Source organism: Eumetopias jubatus, unplaced genomic scaffold (assembly GCF_037043125.1).
Source record: "Eumetopias jubatus isolate StellerSeaLion01/CBP00866 unplaced genomic scaffold, mEumJub1_p1.0 scaffold_5, whole genome shotgun sequence".
Lineage (NCBI taxonomy): Eukaryota > Metazoa > Chordata > Mammalia > Carnivora > Otariidae > Eumetopias > Eumetopias jubatus.
In genome coordinates this window covers 62,817,961-62,839,647 of record NW_028274811.1, presented here as the reverse complement: position 1 = coordinate 62,839,647, position 21,687 = coordinate 62,817,961, and the positions used below count along the sequence as shown (strand labels likewise).

Here is a 21,687-nt window from a genome sequence, read left to right as displayed (position 1 = left end):
TCTAACATATGTGAGTTTCTCATGTACTTCTGTGTATGGGAATTTCTGGTAATAGTAAATTTGCATCCAGATGTCCTGCAGAGCTTTTTTGGTCCCAGTGTGAGTAGAATAGCATCCTGCCCCAATTATACAAAGAAAGAAAAGTTCCCTCGTATTCCATGAACATGTGCTTTCCTTGGTCCTACCTGACATTTCTCTGTGCTACTTAGCTCACCTGCAGGAACCTGCACCCTGGCTCCCTTATCTCATCATCACCTCAATTCAACATTCTGAGTGAGAGGTGTTACTGCCACGGTATTATCCTTGGCTGGAGCCAACAAAGCAAAACGTGGGTTTGGTGCCCAAAATTTGACAACACATCTGGGAAAATGACCAGTTGAGAAAATGGTCAAGTGAGAATCATTCCTAGGAATCGTTTGAAATTAAGCAGGAGTGTGATAAGAACACAGTTGTGCTTTAAGAACACAATTCTGGAAAAGGCATCATCTCGATACATTATGATTAGAGCTTGATCTAAGTAACGAGGATGGAGGGCAGTGTGCATATATAAATCTATGTATAAATAAATAACTGTATAAGGCAGTATAGGACTGGGATTGAAAGCTTAGGCTTTGGCATTAATCAGCTTGGGTCTGAAATCTCATTCCTCTAGTTACCTGTTGTAGGATGTTATATGGCAAGTTATATAACATCTTTGTACCTCAGTTTCCTCCTCCATAAAATGGGGATTATAACAGTACTTGCTTCTTAGAGTTGCTGTAAGGATTAAATAAAATAATACATATAAAGCAATCAGAATAGTGTCTGGCATGACATAAGTGCTCAACAAATCTGAGTATTATTACACTGGAAAATAGGATCATACTGCGACGAGAAAATTGATAGTATATGGCAAATGATAAGATAAAGGGAAATAAAAAAAGGGGAAACAAGAATGACTTGAACAACAGAAATTATGATTGTACAAAGAATGAGGGAAGAATCTAGAAGGGGTAAAGATTGGGGAAAAGTCATGGAAAAGAAAAAAATTTGGTGTCTTAGGTGTTAAGTTTGAGGAAGCTGTGATATATACAAACTGAGGTGGCAAGTAATCAGTTGGATATATATGCATTTGGGGCTCATATGAAAGACTGGGCTGAGGGTAGAGATTTTGGGAACCCCCAGCTGATAAGTGAAAGTGGGGGCCATAGGGGTAGGGGAGATTAAGGAGGCCAAGGAGGGAGTATGAAAAATAAAGCAATTTATCCTTAAGACAATTACTTAAAATGTTTAGATAATCTTTTCTTTCCCCTCCTCTAAATTAATCCTGTTCTATTATTCTGATAATGCAAGTAATACATGCTTTCTGCATAAAATTCTGAGCATTTTCTTAATGTTCCTCTTCTTTAAGACAAAAAATTTATTTGATTGTTCATCTGCAGCCTTTGCTCCGAGAAGAAAATGTTCTTTAGTCATCACACACTGGGGCTTCGAACACAAGGCAGATATAAAATACCTCCTGCTCTGCTGTCTTCACTGAAAGCCAAACACAAGTAATCAGCTTGGATCCACCCCTCCTTAGGTGAAAGCCCAGCTGTGCTCCTGTCCAGACGGAGAGCTGGGAGCCAAACAGCAGGGGGATGCGCTGCTTACACCGTGATGGAGGAAGAAGACTGGGGCCCTTTGTGCTGCTGACACTTTGGCAGGGAAGGATGGTATTAGAGGAGAAAGCCTGTGATTACTTCAAGTGCAGACATTTTCCCTTCAGTGGAGTTACTGTGCAGCCTGGGAGCTAAACGGCAAGGTGATCACCTCGGCACTGTAAGCGCTCTACCTTCACCCACCTGACCTTGGACGCAGGCAGCATGCTGTAGTAAGGGAGAGGGCTGCTCCGTCCCCTCCTTACCACACAGGTGTGTTAAGGCCTCGACATGTGGCCGCTTGGGAGGGAAGGTGATTCTGAAAGGCTTTCCACAGTGATCCAGTGCAAGCTCTGTACCTGTGCCCTGGTCTCTCGCTTTCTGTCTTCTGCAGCCCCTGTTTGGATCTGAAAGGAGTGCAGTGGTGGGTAAACCAACAGGCAGACTCAGTATGGGTACAGGGCAGAAGCAGAGCTGCTTCCAAAGCAAGTGATAGAAGAAGCCAAGCTCTAGTGGACTCACCCAGATTTCTGCAATCAAAATATCTAGAAAGAAGCTCTTTTCATTCTAGCATTCCTGCAAGTTGTGTTCCGCTCTTTAGGTACTATTCTGAATTACCAATGGGCAGAACCTCATAATGTTTTCAATGCTGAGGGCCTCTAAAGGTATTAATCTGACCCTGAGCAAATCTTCAGGTTCTATACTATGCGGTGGTATGTGGTGAATATCTATGCCTCACTTATCTTTTTTTTTTTTTAAAGATTTTCTTTCTTTATTTGACAGAGAGATAGAGAGCACAAGTAGGCAGAGTGGCAGGCAGAGGGAGAGGGAGAAGCAGGCTCTCCGTTGAGCAGGGAGCTGCACGTGGGTCTCGATCCCAGGAGCTGGACGTGGGTCTCGATCCCAGGACCCCAGGATCATGACCTGAGCCAAAGGCAGCCGCTTACCCGACTGAGACACCCAGGTGCCCCTATGCCTCACTTATCTTTAAGACTATGCCCATTGCTCTTGCAGGTGGGGAGAAGAGGACCCAATGTTCTCTTCCCAGATCCTTAGTCAGTTGTTATTATACATCTGGTCAACCTCCTCAGCTGAGACAGGAGTAGAGGTGTGTGACCTGTTTCTTTTCACATTTATCCCCCACTGCCTGCTACAAACCCAGCTTAAGGTTTAGCCACTTATCTTCACCTACCTGTTTCTCTGCTACTCTGCCTTGTCATTGCTCACAGACCTACAATTTCTTAGACTTTTATGTTGATTTCTCCTTCGTACTATATGAAGTTATCTTCTCTTCTAATGAGTGTGCTTTGTCCAATTGCCATTAAACACTGCAGGAAGTGACTGTTTATCATAAATCGCACCAGGCAAGGCCAACACATTGTGAACTTCTTCTTGAACTGTATGAGTATGTAAAGTTAAAACAAAACAAACAGAAAACATGGCCAGTTTGAAAATGACTGCAAAATCCTGAAAGATTCTGGCTCTTGGCCAGAATTTACTGTATGGGAAACCTCAAATTTCCCCACCAACTGTTTTTCCTTGCCCTTCCTGGGGTTTCAGATTGCAGGATCATTATAATGTCACTACACAGAGCTCATGACAGGCTAGTTTGAGGAAGCTACTTAAATCCCAACAATTTCACTCTACATTTACCATCCTCAGTCTTAGATCCATGCCTCCTCTTCCCAAATTTCCCTTCTCCTTCCTATTTTTCTATACCCACACCCTCAACATAATACCCTTAGGGAGACCAAGAGGAAGAAGAACCCCAAATACTGACCTCTATGAGAGAAGGTCTTGGGAGATTTCTTACTTGTTGATATTGAAGGAAAAAAGAAATCAACAGGATGTCTCCTCTATCCTTTTAAATCTTACCTTACTACTGGGATTCGATGATTTCCAACTCTGAAAAGGCTTCAGAGAATACTCAGAAACTCAGTGAACATGAGTAGGAGAATTTTGATAGATTAAGAACAAATGTTAACAGTCAAGCCATTGCGAGAATGTTCTGCTTTCCTTCTCCAGGAGTTACTTAAGTTGGGCTGCCTTTAAAAGACACAATTGGATGTGTAACGAATCTCACCTTTGACCTCTGGGATATGGGGTATTCTGTGGGGAGTACTAAGGCTTTTGCATTCACTTTCCAGAGTGAACCTCTTTAACCGGAAAGGGGTACCTCTCACAGCTGGCAGAGGAAAACTAATCTTTGGAAAGCAAATACCTTGAGAAGAAAAACGTTAATGCCTATAATTAATTCATGTTGTTTATTGTAATCTAAGTGGAAGCTGACTGAACATTGTGTGTGCGTGCGTGTGTGTATGTGTGTGTGTGTCAGAGAATCCATCCCGCCCCTTTTTAAGAAGAGTTAAAATGAATTATAGAAAAATTTGTCTCACTCCCAGAAAAGATTAATTTGGGAAACATTTCCTTTGACACATTGCTCATAATTAAAATAATTCTTTATTTTAATTAATAAAATAATTTAATTTAAATTAATTAAAATTATTTTTGTTTCCTTTAAGTAAAAATGTGTGGCTTTATTTAGCCTCCCTTCAACTAACTCTCTCAAAGGAAAATAACCTTGAGCCCCATAAACACACACATTTTATTCTCTATTGACAGAGAAAAGAGAAGCAACGGTTGCCCTCCACATCAGGGACTCTCGCATTATTGCAGCTCTGAAGTCAGACGCCCTGTGTGCACCAACCTCGAGTTTCCTGCTTTTATTGACAGGGGTTTTGACTTTGACATTCTAACTTCTGCATTTTGCCAATGCACACAACCATATAGTTCAATTAAAATTATGCTGTTAGAAACGTTTGCACAGGAACATTCTTCAGTCAACAAGTATGTTTTGGTCTCCTCTATATTAGGCTCTGAGGACACAATAGTGAGCAAAATAAACAAGGCAACTTCTTTTCTGGGGCTTATAATCTGGTGGAGGAGAGAAAAATTAACTGAATAATTACAATAATCACAAATAGTAAAGAAGCATTACAAAGAAAATGCTGAGTGCCATGATAGTGCTCCATTAGGAGATTTATTTATTGGTTTATTTATTTGCTTATTACAGGGGAAGGTGTTAGGGGGAATTTGTCAAATCAAAGAAGTCCCTTTTTTTTTTTTTTAAGTGGGCTCCACTCATAATCCTGAGATCAAGACCTGATCTGAGATCAAGGGTTGGATGCTTAACTGATTGAACCACCCAGGTGCCCCATGAAGAAGTCCTTTCTGAAGAAATGCCTGAGCTAAGATCTGAAAGATAACTTGTATGTTCATAAAATAGGATTTAATACAGCAATTAAAGCTGAGTGAGCAAGAACAACATGTATGAAAATGGATGGCCCTCTAAATCATATTGTTTGGGCAAAAATCTCCTTTCCTTAAGTGTGGGTAGGTCTGATCTAATCAAGTGAATACTATTAATCGAGGTTCTAGAAGACAGAAAAGGCAGAGAGCTTTTCCTGGGGGTCCTGAAAACACACATTGCTGTTGTGGAGAGGGCACATGGCGGGCATGTGGAGATGACTTCTGAAAGTTGAGAGTGACCCCCTGCCAAAAGCCAGCAAGTAGACAAGGACCTTAGGCTACAGCCACAAGGTACTGAAAGAATTCTGCCAACAACTGCTGAGCTTGGAAGAGGACCCTCAGCCTCAAATAAGCTCACACCCCCAAGTATCCACAGAATCCAGACACACTGTCCCCAAATTCCTGACCCACAGACACTGAGATCATAACTTTGTATTAAGACCCTGAGTTTGTGGTAATTTGTTATGTAGCAGTAAAAACAAATATAGTTACTGAAGAAACGTTAAGCAAATGCACACTCTCACAAAATGAGGGACAGGAAGGGGCACAGAGGCCAGGTGGCCCACTCTCTCACATTGTAGAAGATGGCAAGGTCTATGGGGCTGACGTGAATTGCCCAGGGATGAACATTCTAGTTAGTGACACAGGGTTACTAGAGTCCAGGAAGAAGACTGAGGAGTGGAATAACACAGAAAAAGATAATGTCAGAGGGAGGAAAAGAAGAATACGGTAGTGATTCTGGATTGTTCTACATTCATGTCTAAGTTAAAAATACAAAGGTAAGTGGAGTAATAAAGCAGATCTGTTTCTAGCACTGTGTTCCTGATTCAAAGGGCACGTGCACCCCAATGTTTATAGCAGTACTATCAACAATAGTCAAATTATGGAAAGAGCCCAGAGGTCCATCGACTGATGAATGGATAAAATTGTAGTATATATACACAATGGGATATTACTCAGCCATCAAAAAGGATGAAATCTTGCCCTTTGTACCGATGTGGATGGAACTAGAGGGTATTGTGCTAACTGAAATAAAGTCAGTCAAAGAAAGACAAATATTATATGATTTCACTCATATGTAGGATTTAAGAAACAAAACAGATGGGACGCCTGGGTGGCTCAGTCGTTTAAGCACCTGCCTTCGGCTCAGGTCATGATCCCAGGGTCCTGGGATTGAGCTCCGCATTGGGTTCCTTGCTCAGAGGGGAACCTGCTTCTCCCTCTCCCACTGCCTGCCGCTTCCCCTGCTTGTGCTCTCTCTCTAACAAATAAATACATAAAATCTTAAAAAAAAAGAAACAAAATGGATGAACATAGGGGAAGGGAAGGAAAAATAAAATAACAACAGAGAGAGAGGCAAATCATAAGAGCCTCTTAATGATAGAGAATGAACTGAGGGTTGCTGGAGGGGAGGTGGGCAGGGTGATGGACTAAATGGATGATGGGCATTAAGGAGGGTACTTGTTGGGATGAGCACTCGGTATTGCATGTGGGTGATGAATCACTGGATTCTGCTCCTGAAACCAGTGCTGTATTTTATGCTAACTAACTTGAATTTAAATTAAAAAAAAGTTTTTTAAAGGAAAAAGCTGTGAATCAAAAAAAAAAAATAATAATTGAGCAAGGAAAATCATAAAACTTAAGAGTTAAGTCTAAATAGTGTTTGATGACTTAAAAAAATAACTGACAATTAAAAAGTCTAGATATTCCAAAGAAATGAGTGGGAAATAAGGAAGGAAATGTGGTAGGTGTTTTATGCTGGCATAGACTATGCTTATAATTCACTCTAGCTGTTGTTCCAAAAACATGCTTCTGAATAATGGCCTTTTATCTCTTATTCTAAAGACTCCATGGAAACACAATAAGTGGTGAATTTACAGCAATTATATTTAGGTCATAATCAAACCAAAACAAACCCAAAATCCTTACATACATTTTCTGGATACCTCAAATCAAAGGGTATTTTTGGATTTCTCTTACTTTATTTTAATTATCCCCAGAGACTTTCCTCAGTTTCCCATATCATTCAGCAAAGACAAAGACTTTTTTAAGCATATTTATAATAAGATGCTGTGGCTCTGCTTCAAATTTAACTTTACCCTCTGGCCTGCATTGCTTTGCATTTCAGTCTTTACCTACCCACCAACTTAATTTCAAATTATTTTAAATTGAGACTAAACACTATACAAATTTTGGGTGTTGTGAATATAATTTATGAGGACCAGCTGGAAAGCCAAAACTTTGATCAGATTGTAAATGTTAATGGGAATACTTGATATAAATGATTGATAGCATAATTGGACTCTTCTCATTGATTTTCAACAGAATTACTGCCACTTTTTGATGTTCTGATACTGTCATCCATCATTTCCAGAAAAGAAGAAAAGCATGTTAAATAGCATTTACTTTCATTGAATGGGGTGTTTTCTGTGATTTCTGTTATTAATTGTAAAAACACAATTTCTGATCTCCCTATTACATTATTAGTGTCATCAACTAATTATTGATATATTTTTATTTTTATTTTTTTAAAGATTTTTATTTATTTGAGAGAGAGAGAATGAGAGATAGAGAGCACGAGAGGGAAGAGGGTCAGAGGGAGAAGCAGACTCCCTGCTGAGCAGGGAGCCTGATGTGGGACTCGATCCCGGGACTCCAGGATCATGACCTGAGCCGAAGGCAGTCGCTTAACCAACTGAGCCACCCAGGCGCCCTATTGATATATTTTTAAAATAATACCTGAAAACAGGAGTTAAAGTTGTGTTTTAATTATGTCAGCTTTTAATTGAAGTTCAGACTAGAAGTGCCTATCTATTCTGATCTGAAATATATTTAATTTTTCTCCTGGATCTGACAGGATGGCACTCATTCAAGACCAAGCTATCAGCCATTCTCCAGACAGAGAAGAGAGTTCTATATTTCAAGTAATAGCTCAAGACTTCTAGAAACACCTTTTCTAGTAACTTCTATCATGTCTCTTCCTTTTCCGTCCTAGCAGACACAAAATGAAATAACTCCACTGAGAATTTTCTCTTGGTAAAATCACTGAGCAGCTAGAAACTATAATGAAGTTGTCTGAAATGTGTTGAGAAATCAAGCAATTTGTTTTCAAAAATACGAAAAATACCATAAGAGAAATAAAGTGCCTTCTCCTACTGGATACTTCTCTCATGTGGAGTGAAAGATAATTTATTACCAGAAAATCAGCATTGGTGAGGAAGGAGAGGAATGAGTGTCCATGCATGGGGAATGGAAACTGATTCTCTCTGATTTGAATGTGGGCCTGTTTTCTAAGCTCCTTTGGCAAGTAATGGCACATTGACTCTAGTGATAATTAGCTTTTTAATTCTGGAGACATCAACTTAGTAAATTACATAAAGCCAATTAATAATCTCTATAGGTTTTCATTTTTAAATTCTTTTTGTGTTATTTTATATATTTTTAAAATATTTTATTTATTTATTTGACAGAGAGAGAGAGAAAGAGAGAGAGAGTGGCAGAGAGAGAAGGAGAAGCTGACTCCCCGCTGGGCAGGGAGCCCGATGTGGGGCTTGATCCCAGGACCCTGGCATCATGACCTGAGCCAAAGGCAGACGCTTAACCGACAGAGCCACCCAGGCATCCCTTCTTTTTGTGTTATTTTAAATATGTTGTTATGCTTAATGCCCGGATATTTTATGTTTCCTTTGCAAGAGACTACTCTCCTGTAAATGTGCCTTTGCCTGTAATTTATGATGGCAATGATGTGGGAAATTTCACTGGAATTATAATGTTCCCAAGTATAGTTTCAGAAATCTGCCCTATGCAACCAAAAATTTTGATGTTACTACATTCTAATTTACTAATGCTATATTAAAACTCAGTTGAATAAAAACATACTAAACCGTGTCAGGTTTTGTCGTGAGATTTGTCATACGCCTGTTAGGAAATGACTTAGAAAAGTGATTGATCCACTTACCCTTTCTTTTCACAGACAACTGTTTCTCAACCTTGAGGTTTAATCTGGAGATCAAGGATTGCCAATGTGCTGGTTTCAGATAGGATGGGCACTGGAAGGAAGAGCAGGACTTCTGTGAATACCCAGCCATCCTGCAAGTGCCGCCTCTGCCTTCAAAACTGATTCTGAAGGGAGAGTCATGGGTCCATTTTGGCCGGGGCCAGCACAGGGAACAGGAGAGAGACAATCCTTCTTACGCCTTCCACCCCTGCCTTGTCCCTGTGTCCACACACGTTTCTGCTGACAACTTGATGCTCGTGACAGCTGCCCACATTTGGACGTTGAAGACTGAAGCTGAAGGATTCCACGGGGCTTTCCAGAATAATCCTACTAGCCTTTATGTCCTACAAGAAATTGGGCTCTCCAGAATAATCCCACTAGCCTTTATGTCCTACAAGAAATTCCTTCAGCAAAACGATCTCTTGCTGAAGACTGAGATATTATATTGTATTATATTGGGGAAAGCACTGGATTAGGAGTCAAAATCCTAGGTATTAGTCTCAAACCTTTAATTGCTAATCTAATCCCTGAGCTACGTTTTAAGTGGAGACTGGAAACAGAAATTTTGAATGCTGTGAGTGTCATTTGTGGGTACTGGAAGGAGACAGCCCAAACTCCCCCCACCCTCCAGTTTTTAGAATATTAATGGAAAAGGCTAACATTAAATTATTTACTGGACACTATTTGGTCTGCTCTCATAGGCCTAATTACCTCATCAATTCCTCTCCCCAGCCTTGGTTGCTCTGGTGCTTTAGCCCTTTGTGACAGGACAGACGGTTCCTGCTCCTGGGCCCGGAGAACTCAACCACAGGGCCAGGGGGAACTGCTGCTTTCACTCATGTCATATATTACAATTTAAAGGATTGTGAAGTGCAGAAAGCTAAATTCGTGTTCTATTATAATTAAGAGAAAAAATAAAATCTAATGGAAACATTTTGATGATTGCTGTTTGATGTCACTGTGCTAATATTGTCTCTCTCTAATGCTGGCTGTTAGTATCCCCCCCACACACCCAAAATTAGGAAATAGTTGTTGTTACTTATTAGGTAAAGAACTGAACTTGAGATCACAAATGTGACATTATTTTAGATCACCATATTTTGACTCCTGTATCTCCCCTTTAAGCCCTTGGACGGCATCCCATCTCAGCATATCCCAATGACAGTCTGAGGACTGATGATAACGAAACATCATAGAAGATTGTAAAAACACTGGAGAATATTCTTCTGTGATAGTAAAGGGCAAAAAATGAAAAAACTGTTTTTTTGTAAAATAAGAATCAATAAACATAAGGGTCAGATAGAAATGAAACTACATTTTTTCTAGGTTTGGGTGATAAGAATGTAATAATCAGTGAGACTTCTATTCCTTTCTTTCTCTCTTTTTTTAAAATATAGAATGCTTTACGAACTTACATTCATCCTTGAACAGAGGTAATGCTAATCTTCTTTGTATTATTCTAATTTTAATATATGTGCTGCCGAAGCAGGTACAGTGAGACCTTTATTTCAACTGAGTGCCTGGCAGAGAATGAGCTATCAATAAATGCATTTTAATGGATAAAAATGGTTGATATACTTACTTTCCTTAAGTATATTCTCATCAACCTTATAAGGTGTGAGTTAGCAAATTTTCCTCTCAATTTTATTTTTATTTTTGCTCACAAGATGTTATACGTAAACTGATCCTTTAAGAAAAATGAAATCTGAATCACAAGATAAATAATGGAAAGAGAAAACCTGAGTCCATTTCTAACCTCTGAGCGAAGGAGCAACAGCTCCTTCAGGTGAGGGGAGGGTGAGGGGTTCAAAGGCAGATGTCTACCTTCTTTTTCCCTTTACCTCCTCTCTCCTGGATGACTAGCCTAAAAATTGAGGAAATTTCTATGTGTAAAAAGATGTTAATCATTTTTGGATCAACATATCTGTAAAACTGCGACCCGAGCAGATCTAAGCTTTCCTAAATTAGTCCACATGGCAACCATTAAACATTGGCCACACACTTACAGTCAGGTGAGAAATGGAGGCTGGTAGCAACAATTTAAGTGAAGGTAAGTCAAGGGCTTTTGTCCTAGTAGACAGACAGAGCGGGGGGTGGGGGGGGTGGTGAGTAGATTTGAAGCACCCCTTGTCTAGGATTGTGCAAACAGGGAACACATTCATGCTTAGAGGGAATTTCTCTTGGCATCTGGCCACGGTTATTTTGGGTCCAATCATGCTAGACTTCTCAATCAGAGGGAGTAACTTCCCTGTATAATTGAGTATCTGTAAAGCAATCACAGCTACTTGTCTGGTGCATATACACTAGAGGAAGACAGGCCAATCTCCCTCAAAAATCTAACAAAGACTTCTGTCACCTTTCTTCCTTCACAGTTCGACTTTGCAGGTTTCTACCTGTCTACACGTATAATAACGCCAAGGAAAATAGCTCAAGTTCTTAAAAAATGAACAAAATGGCTTGAATGCAATGCTAACTTTATTTGAACATTTATTCTCAACCAAATAGCTCCCTTTGGTGATCTTTCTTCCAAGTAAAATAGTTGACAGCAAAGAAAATCTTCCAGTTCCAACATGCTTACCTGTTCACTTTTGTCTTAGAGCCTGCGGTTTGCCCTGACGCAATGAACAAACATAGGGTTTCAAAGAATAAGAGATATTCTTGGGAAAAGACAGGTATGAAAACTGCTATTTATTTTAAAAGGGCAGGTTGAGGTTATGTATCTTTGGTGTTTGGGAGAGGCACATCAATCCAATATGCGGAAGAAACATTATTCTCTAGAATTATTATTTCACAAAGCAAATGAAAACATCATCATTTCAAAGATTGGAATTTTGGTAATTAAAAGTTCTTTACCTAAGTAATGAGTTTTTCTTAAAAGAAAGAAAGAGAGAGAGAGAGAGAGAGAGAAAGAAAGAAAGAAAGAAAGAAAGAAAGAAAGAAAGAAAGAAAGAAAGAAAGAAACTAACCTGATAATAACATCCATATTTTTTGGCTCATTTACATGTTTAATGTGAAGAATTACCATCTATTTAACTCTAGTGGGACTCAGGTACTATAGAGAACTTTACATTGCTGATTTTCTCTGCTTTATTTCCTCTTAAAGTATTTATCAGGAGACACTGGTTTGTTAACTAATCTCCCTCTTTCTCCTTTATCCTTAGAGTGGGATTCTCAAAGGAAGGTCATGTACTGTCTGCACTTGAATAATCTGCACACTGTATTACAAAGCAGATTCCTGGGCCTTAGTTTAGATCTCCTGAATCAGACTTTCTGGGTTTGAGGCCCAGTATTTCGTATTTTTAATAAACTCATCAGGTGATGCACACTAGAATTTCAGAATTCTTTTATAGTGGGGAAAACTTACCTTCCAGGGACTGTCAGCTTTAACTTAAAAGGAGGGCATAGGAAGCGAACTCAGAGCTTTCTAGCCAAAGGTATACAATCATGCTTCAGGTAGAGGTTTTGCAAACTTACACACTAAAAATGCATATTTCCAATAGTATTTCAAGGGAATTTATCATGCTTGCAATTTATCAGCAGAATTAATTAACTGGGATATACTTACATTCAGATATATGCTTAACAGAGAAATATATACTTTTCCTTATGGGAAGTTTAAAAGCGACCTGACAGTTCTTCATTGCATGAGTGGCCACAAAGACCTGCACTCCTGTAAACGGGCATCACAGGACACTTTTCTGTGCCATTGCACCATGGAAACACAGGACTCAGCAATGCCGATTCCACGACCGTTAAACACACAATTACTTATAGGTGACAACTAACAGAACTTGACAATAACACTTTAGAAGCTTGATATGGCACCTCTGAACTTTGGTTAATGACTTAATATGTAATCAAGCATCTTTCAAAACTGTCTACCAAGGCAGGGAATGCAAAGCAGGTCGTACCAAGAGACAAGTATCAGCACCGAGATAGATAGCTGTGCTCACAGTAAGAGCTATTATTCTCACCCCAGTTCCATGTTATAATTACTTGCAGATCTTTTTTATAATCACTCGCATCTATAACTAAGCCTCACCCGGGTACTTCCCATTTAATTAAACTCTGGTGGAAGAACAAGGAGAACTGGAAAGGAACATCTTCAGTCCTGGAAAGCTGAAGAGAATGGGAAGGGAGCCACGATCAGAATAGAGATTTTAACATTTTCCTGGAAACAGAAGGATGACTGGTGTTTGTCGATGTGGAAGAGAGTAAGCTGAAGCCTGACGTGGAGGGGAAAGTGATCGGTAAGGAAACCCATTATTAGCTCTGCACAGCCCTGGAGACATGTGGCTCTTAGAATCGCAGGGACAATGGACAGTAGAAGTGAAATAGGGGGCATGGGATGGGAGGATTCATTGAAGTATGAAATAGAGACTACCTGGCCACCGCCTTCCCTTCCCCCAAACACAGCACTCCTGGCCACCGGACAGATACTGTTTGAACAAACTAACAAATGAGAAAAGGAAAAGGATCTTTTCTCATGATATGGAATGAGCGACATAAGAAGAACCAGGCCAGCCAGGAAGAGCATTGGAGCAAGTGACTAGTGTGAGAGCCGGCTCCCTGACCACTCACCCTCCAGTGCCGCTGCCTAACGGACAAGCCCCGCTACCCTCAGAAGGCTCACAGGCTGACACTTCGGTGGCCTGTGCTTGAGCCCAAATGAGAAACAAGGGGCACCAAACCTGAGAAAACTCTATAACAACAACACAAAGAGAAAAAACCAAAATTAACAACAGAGAAAAGTGATCCTGCTGAATTCAGAAAAAAATCTTTCTAAGTAATGTTACAAAGATCAGAGAAGATTCTGCATCCATAAAACAAAAACAAGATGTAACGGAAAAGAAAAATTAAAGAACAAAAAGAGCTCTAGACACTTACAAAAATATGTTTTCTGAAATTAAAAAAACAAAAGGAAAAAGTCGCAAGAATTGAAAGCGACTGTTGAGAAGTAAATCTCCTAGAATAAAAATTAAAAAGTTAAAAAGATAAAAAAATGAGAGAAAAGTTGTAAGACATATATAATAATTCAGAAGTTCAACATCCTATTCATAGGAATTTTAAAAATGGACCAGGGAAGACAGAGGGGAGGAAATGCAAGAGAGAGAGACAGTTTTCTTAGAATGGAAGACAAAAGTCCTCAGACTAAAAAAGCCCAGGGCATGAAGTATTAGCGCCCACTCTAATTGTATTTTCATAGCATTTCAGAATGCTGCGGAGAAAGATTATCCTGGTAGGTTCCAAGGAGAAGAAACAGGACATCCACAAAATTACAAGTATAGTTTGGCACTGGCCATCCAATCAACAATTCCGAATGCTAGAAGGTAATGGAGAAATGCCTTCAAAGCTTTGAGTGGAAATTCTTTATAACTTGGAATCCTAAAAGCAGTCAAAACAACTGTCCAAAGAAGGACAGATTTTTAAAAACTTCAAAAATGTAAATTCCCATTTCTTAGGATATATTTGAGGATACATTATAGCACAGTAAGACAATAAATTAAGGAGGAAAATGTGAAATCTAGGGAACAGATGATCCAGTCCAGGACAGAACATGGGCAGTGATCCATCCTAGAGAGAAATCAGAACAACTTGATGGTGGAGGATACTGAAAGGCTTGGGAAAAAGTATCAAAGAAAAAAGGAGATTTAATACCACCCTTGAGGTATTAAAAGATTTTAAGAGATAGAAAAGGCAATGTAAGAAAAAAAGAAAAGCAATTAGAAAACAAACCAGATAAGAAACTGAGTGTAATCATAATACACTAATTGACACTACAATGGATACTCTTTACATTGTAATTAGAATATGGTTAATGACTTTCAATTTCAAGAGACAACCTAAAGAGATTGTATTAGTCAATCTTTAGGAAGACAGACCCTAAGGTTCTTACTGGCTATATGAATCCAGAAATTTACTTAATTTCTATGTTACTCAATTTCCTTTCTGTAGGATAGAAATAAGTTATCTACTTTATCGTCTTTTTGTGAGGCTTAAGTTACTTAACACAAAGTGCCTGTAATAGTGCTTGACACATAGTAAGTCCTCAATAGGAGTTAGTTAAAACAACAAACAACATATAAAAACTAGAAGCATCTATTGACACAGAACAAAAATGAAATTTGACAAAATAAATGTTTAAGTACAGACAGCCGAGTGGCTGAATGGGAGGAAGAATAATGAAGTGGAATCATGAGATACTGTTTATAGTTGATAGAAACAAAAATAAATAACAAAGACAATTAAGACAAAAAACAAAACTTAGCAAGATAATTATGTAAGTGGGTTAAGTCATAATCCATCATAGCAGGAAACTATAATTATATGACTATAATTATCAAGTCAAAATCTAGCATGTAAACTTATAATATAGAGAGATAGGAGGGAACAACAGAAGACTCAAAAGAAATAAAAATGCTTTCTTTAAGCATCCAGGAAGGTAAATATCATTACCTTTAAATATCTTATAATTTTATTTTGTCAATTGCACTTCAATAAAGCTAAAAAAAAAAGGAAGGTAAGGGGGGGTTCAGAGTTGATGGTGGGAAATGAAGATTTTTAATAAGAAATAAAATCAGCACTATCATATCTAGAATCCTTGCTAAGAATTTCAGGAAACTCCACGAGATTGGAAAATATGAAAATCATAGGGAAAGAATGCCAATTTCTAGACAAAGTTTGATCTTTTAAAAACAATCTAGTAACTGGCCATAAGAGACAAAATAATGTTTACTCTTATTAATGAAGTCAAGCAAAAATCACGTGAGGCTTAATGTCAATCGCTTATTTACTTCTCCACGCCTTGAAATCATCAAGCATAGTTTGGGGAGGTGTTCAACCACTGATTTCAAGATCTTTGGGGCAACTTGCTGTCCAGTCTGCTCTTCCTCCTTTCTTCTGGTCTCTTTTTTTTTTTTTTTTTTTTCAGGCTACCCTATGAAGATTTCTTCACCATTAGATTTCCTTTCCTGTGTTCCCAAAAGATGAGCACATTTGCAGCCGGTCCTAGAAACCTGATCCTTATCCTGAATCTCTGCTCAAAAGCCACTAGAGATGGATTGTGTTGACACCTTCCTTTTTTTTTTTTTTAAGATTTTATTTACTTATTTGAGAGAGAGTGTGTGAGACAGAGAGAGAGCACAAGCAGGGGGGCAGGGGCAGAGAGAGAGGGAGAAGCAGACTCCCTGCTGAGCAAGAAAGCCCCATGTGGGGCTGGATCCCAGGAGCTGGGGAACACGACCTGAGCCATAGGCAGATGCTTAACTGAATGAGCCATCCAGGCGCCCTTTTGACACCTTCTTTTATCAAGAGAACGTGTAATACATAAAACAGCAATGCTTGCTTTGGTGAATTTCATCAATGCTTCTTAATCTGAACCTCACAGAGCATGCATTTTTTTTGGCTGTTCGATTTCTTTTATTTGGTCAGCATCTAAGAGCTTAAAATTCATACTCTTCTTCAGTTATTTGTCCAGGCTAGACTTATCAATGATGAAAACACTTCTATCTGCCTAAGTTGACCAGAGTTTCTCAGAAACTGGAAGAAAACTCTGCCCTGGCAGGCTTAGTTGGATGCCTAGGAACCATAGTCTTCACACACACACACACACATATGCACATATTTTATAAGGTTGGCTAAGTGCTTCCTGTGAAAATCCCACTCTTCTAAAGGGTACAGGAAGGTTTATATGAAATCTCCAGATTTAATGAAAGGTAAGAATATAAAATAATAGGTGCTATTGTACATAATCTCATCAGTGGCTTATAGCTCCATCCTCATAACTTTACAGTTACATTAGGTCTCCTCCCTCTTCCCTTTCTTTCCCTTCTATCACATATGATTTAGCTGATCTTCATGCTTAGAGGATACATGTGACTTCAGTAGAAGACTGTGAAGGAGTATAATAGGAACTTATTTCTCCCGATGACTGTCCACACTAGGTTCAAAGCTGGTAGTTCTTATGCTGGGGATATAGCTCCTATGGGGTCAGGAGCAGAAAACTCAGGTTGAAGGAAATAGTCACAGGGACTTCCACTAGCACCTTCAGAATGGAAGAAGAGCAAAGAAGGCAACGTGGCTGAAGCTCAGTAGGGGAGAGAGTTCAAGGAAGTGAGGTCAGAAAGGTAAATGAGATGGTGAAGTAGAGGGTAGATTTCGTAGGGCCTGGGAGTCTTTGAAGCACCTTTACTTTGGAGAAATGGAAGGATATTGGAAAATTTAAGCAGAAGAATATCAGGTTTTTATAGCATCACCCTGGCTGTTCGTTTGAGCATAGACTATTTGGAGAAAGAATAAAACAGGAAGGTCAAAGTAAGGCTACTACAATCAACCAGGCCGTTGATGATGGTTGTTTGGACCAGAAAGGTGGTAATGAAGGAAATGAGAATTGACTGGAGTCTAAATGTATTTTCAAGATAAAACCAGTAAGACACACTAATCATTTGAATGTTGGTATATAAGGGAAAGACAGGAGTCAAGAGTGACTCTAAGATCATGGCCTGAGAAACTGGAAAGATGGAGTTGCCATTTACTGAGATGGACATGTCTTCAGGTAGACCAGATTGGTGAAGGGAGATCAAAAGCTCAGTGTAGGAAATATCATATTTGAGAAATCTATTACAAATACGAATGGAAAATTGGTATGAATAACCAAGAAATAAACTTCTAACCTTTTAAAATTTATGGCACAAATGAATTCATATAAAGTAAATATCCCAAGACAAATTTATAGCTTGATGATAATCTTGGATCTTTCATATAAAATTGCTATGACAGATCTATGTTTTTGGTTATTTTTATTTAATAACAATTATGAACATTCCTAAAAGATCCCCCAAATAAAGCATAACAGTGAAGCTTGAAGATAAAAATCTTTTACCCTTGTTTCCAAAATTGACACCAATGAGCCTCAAAAGCCTGAGGGCTCTTACTATCAGATCATCCATTGTTATAATAAAGTATGTCATGTCAAATTCAGCAGGCATTTTCACAAAGCATATTTTACACTTGACTTGCCCCTAAGCATTTAGATATTTATTTCTCCCCGAAGCCACCTGTAAAGTGAGATTAGATAATTCTTAAGAGTTTGATTTTAGTCAGGTGTGCTGACAAGCACAAACAATAAATCCTTGGGAAATATCCAGATTTTAGCTGCCCTTTGTCTGTGCAAGTTGAATAAACCCCCCCAAATAGTAATAATAAATAAATAAAAGACAATTTAATTTATTCATTTATCTCTTTATTGAAATTTTTGTAGTTAGTTTATGTGATTCGAAGTTATCCTTATTAATTATCTCCCTAATCTAGGGCAAATCCATAGCAGAGACTACATAGGTGAAGTATTGCCAAATTGCCCTCCGGTAGGAAACGTTCCTCTATCCATCAAGACAGACTCTCTGCAAGTATGCGTCAAAAGACGGCTGCTGGGGGTGCCTGGGTGGCTCAGTCCTTAGCGTCTGCCTTTGGCTCAGGTCATGATCCCAGGGTCCTGGGATCGAGCCCTGCATCAGGCTCCCTGCTCGGCGGGAAGCCTGCTTCTCCCTCTCCCACACCCCCTGCTTGTGTTCCCTCTCGCTGTCCCTCTCTGTGTCAAATAAATAAATAAAATCTTAAAAAAAAAAAAGAAAAAAAAAACAGATGCTGGAAAAAGGAAAACAAGAACAGTGTGCAGAAATAACTGGTTTGTTCAATTTTTAGTAGGGCATTTTGCTATAAATCCATCTCAAAAAAGTCAAAAAGGAAAGGAAAAGAAAAAAAATAGTCTCGTTAATCAGCTTAATACTGAAAGTCAAGGTGACCTTGGCTTCTTTTTGTTTATGTTTTTAGTGAGCAATGATTTGTTGAATGTATCTATTCACTGTCCAAAATTCCCTTTCTTCTATTCATTTATAATCAGAGGAGATTTCTGGGAGATTTTTGAAGTTTTCCTTTATCCAATAATGGGATGAGTCATGGGCTACACAATGCTTACATAACCTTAAAAGTCAAAAAACTAAACAATAAACAGTAAGTCAAATGGCAGTTTTATGAGAGCAGCAGTGTGGGTTTCAGGATGATGCTTCGATTCTGCAATTGAAATCAGTTTATTTTCGGCACTGGCTATGTGGAAGATTTATTTTACTTTTGGCACATCACACATAATCGAAGGAGTCTGAATGCGCTTCTTTTTAAAACATTTCAAACTTCTTTGTAGATCCAGGATCAACCAATCAACCAATCAAGTACATGAAGGAAAAAGTTCAACTTTTTGGTATAACTTGGTATAAAAGTTCAATTTTATGGTATAACATCTCATAATACAAAAAAGAATCTTAATTATCATTAAGTACATACAAGTAAGCCTATTTTTCCACATGTTTGAAATGGGAAAAATCCAGTCCTGGGAATGGATTTGGAGCAGTGACAAATAAACATATGTCAGCTCACTCACTCAAATACAGATAAAGAATATCCTTGTACCCGTACAGCTAAACCACATTTCTCTGAAGGGCATGTATTGTTTCCTTTCTGTGAATGCCAAGCATCCCTGCCTCTCCCCTTCTTTTGGGACTTCTTCCCCCTTCCCACTTTCCCTCCCCAATCCTACCTGTGGTTCCCATGGAAACCACCAAGTTCTTACAAGGTATTACTGTTGATTCTTTCTTTGAATAGTCTAGCGGTGGGCACCTCCCCCAGCTGAGCCATTCAAACTTTTCCCTAAGCCTTTCCCTTTTCCCTACCACTGATACCACAAAATGGGAAATGGTATCAGTGGTAAGTCTGCAGTGAAAGAGAATGAAGCCAACTCCCTGAGAAGAGCAGAGGTGAGTCATGGGGATGAGAAGGAGGGGGAGAGAGAGAGAGAATGAGAGAGATCTTGCAAAATCCAGGTCAAGGTTTCCTGTTGACTTAAGGCCCAGATGCATTCACATCTCTTCTGTTTCTTCAATCCTTGGTTTCCATGAAGCAATAACTCCCCTTTCCTATTTTGGTTGCCTGATTTAGTTCAAACTGATTTTCTGTTAGTTGCAGCCAAAACAAACAAACAAACAAACAAAAACAACAGACTTTCCCAGCCCTCCAAAAAAATAAATAAAAAACACCAAAAATAACAGTTAAAACTACTATAATTGATGTATAACTGTGCATGATTTAGATTCAATAATTATAACTCCATGCAAGACTTCAGCTCCCAGGAGTCCCTGAGATTTAAGTGTAGAAGTCACAAAATCAGGATGAGCTGAGGGCAATCTAAAAAGCTGACAAAAGTTAGTGCTCCCCCATTCAAGAACGCATAGTAACTAACACACCCATTTAGAGGAAGAGAGGTGAACAACTCAGCTCTAGATTCTTCTTTAAAAATAAGTTTCTATTTGGCTCATGCAGAGGAAAAAATGAACTAAAATTGATATTCTCCACAGCTTTGAGCCAATCAACCTTCCTAGGTTGCTTCTTAAATTAAAAAAAAAAAAAATAGGCTCTCTTCTAGAAGAGGTGAAGGGCAAGCAGATGAACTAGTCCAGCGTGAAAAGGCTATAGACATTATAAGTCCAACTCCCTGCCTGACCCAAGCTGTACTCTTTTTGTATGACTTGACTTGAGAACTGTGCAGCACCAAAGTGGAGAGGAATTTTCTCCAAATATCAATCCAAGGAGATCCTTGGGGGAGTTTACATGCTCTTTATCTGCTTTACAGAGGAAAACAAAAAACACACTCCCCCAAACCCTTCACAATTCAAGTAAAAGCAAGGATGGAAGTGGGGAAGCAAATTCTGGCTACAAACCACCAAACCCATAATTTTACACTCTACAAGCATCTAAATAAACGAAATCATGCAGTATAAACACCGTTGATAAAAGACTACCACACAGTGTTTAATAGCCCTACGGGGAAATAAAAAGACAGCATAAATACTTTTTTTTTCACAAAAGACACATTCTCTATAGTTTCAGAAAAATTATTATTTTTAAAGAAACTAAGTGATGTTTCTCTAATTTCTCATTTAAAGTAACTATCGTAAACAAGGACATGCATTTAGGGAGATAAAGATGTTTATGAATCAAGAGTGTCTATAATTCCCAGTAAAGAGTTTAGTGATAAACTTTCTAAAACTTTAAGGTAGGCAATAATCAGCAAATATAGTGTGTATTCTCTCAACCTCATACAGAAAGCTGTGTCCAACACGAATCAGGAGGACAGGTTTCCCTGCATAGTTCTCTTTTCACTTATGCAAGCCCATAAGCATATTTTCATTGCCAGACCATACGGTGACAATTCTTGGTTCAGAAAGATGGTCAGTCAAAAGTAGTGTAAGATACTTTCCTGTTAAAGACTAGTATTCTCTGGCATTTCTTTTTCTTTCTTTCTTTCTTTTTTTTTTTTTTTTTTTAAGGTTTTATTTATTTGAGAGAGAGGGCAGAGCGAGAGAAAGAGAAAGCACCAGCAGGGGGAGGCGGAGAGGGAGAAGCAGACTCCTCATTGAGCAAAGAGCCTGATGCGGGGCTCAATCCCAAGACGCTGGGATCATGACCTGAGCTGAAGGCAGGCGCTTAACTGACCGAGCCACCCAGGCGCCTCTTCTCTGGCATTTCTAATACCAGTACTTGCAATAGCAGCTCTGGAGACTCAGACAAGGGAAATGCTGGTAGTGTTCCCCTCAGAAGCTCATGGCTACTGGCTGTTGTTACCCACCCAGCAACTTCACTGTACTTGTAATGCAGCTTATCTCTTTATTTACGGCTACTGTCTGCCACACCTTCCCCCAGCCCTCAACTCAAGTT

General features: G+C 39.0%; 1 non-coding gene across 1 annotated transcript; it reads right to left on the bottom strand.

Moving 5' to 3' along the window:
- Positions 1 to 10,312: 10,312 nt before the first annotated feature.
- Positions 10,313 to 10,418, bottom strand: LOC114217672 (U6 spliceosomal RNA). The gene has a single exon (XR_003611013.1). It is a non-coding gene; the product is annotated as a U6 spliceosomal RNA (small nuclear RNA).
- Positions 10,419 to 21,687: the final 11,269 nt, after the last annotated feature.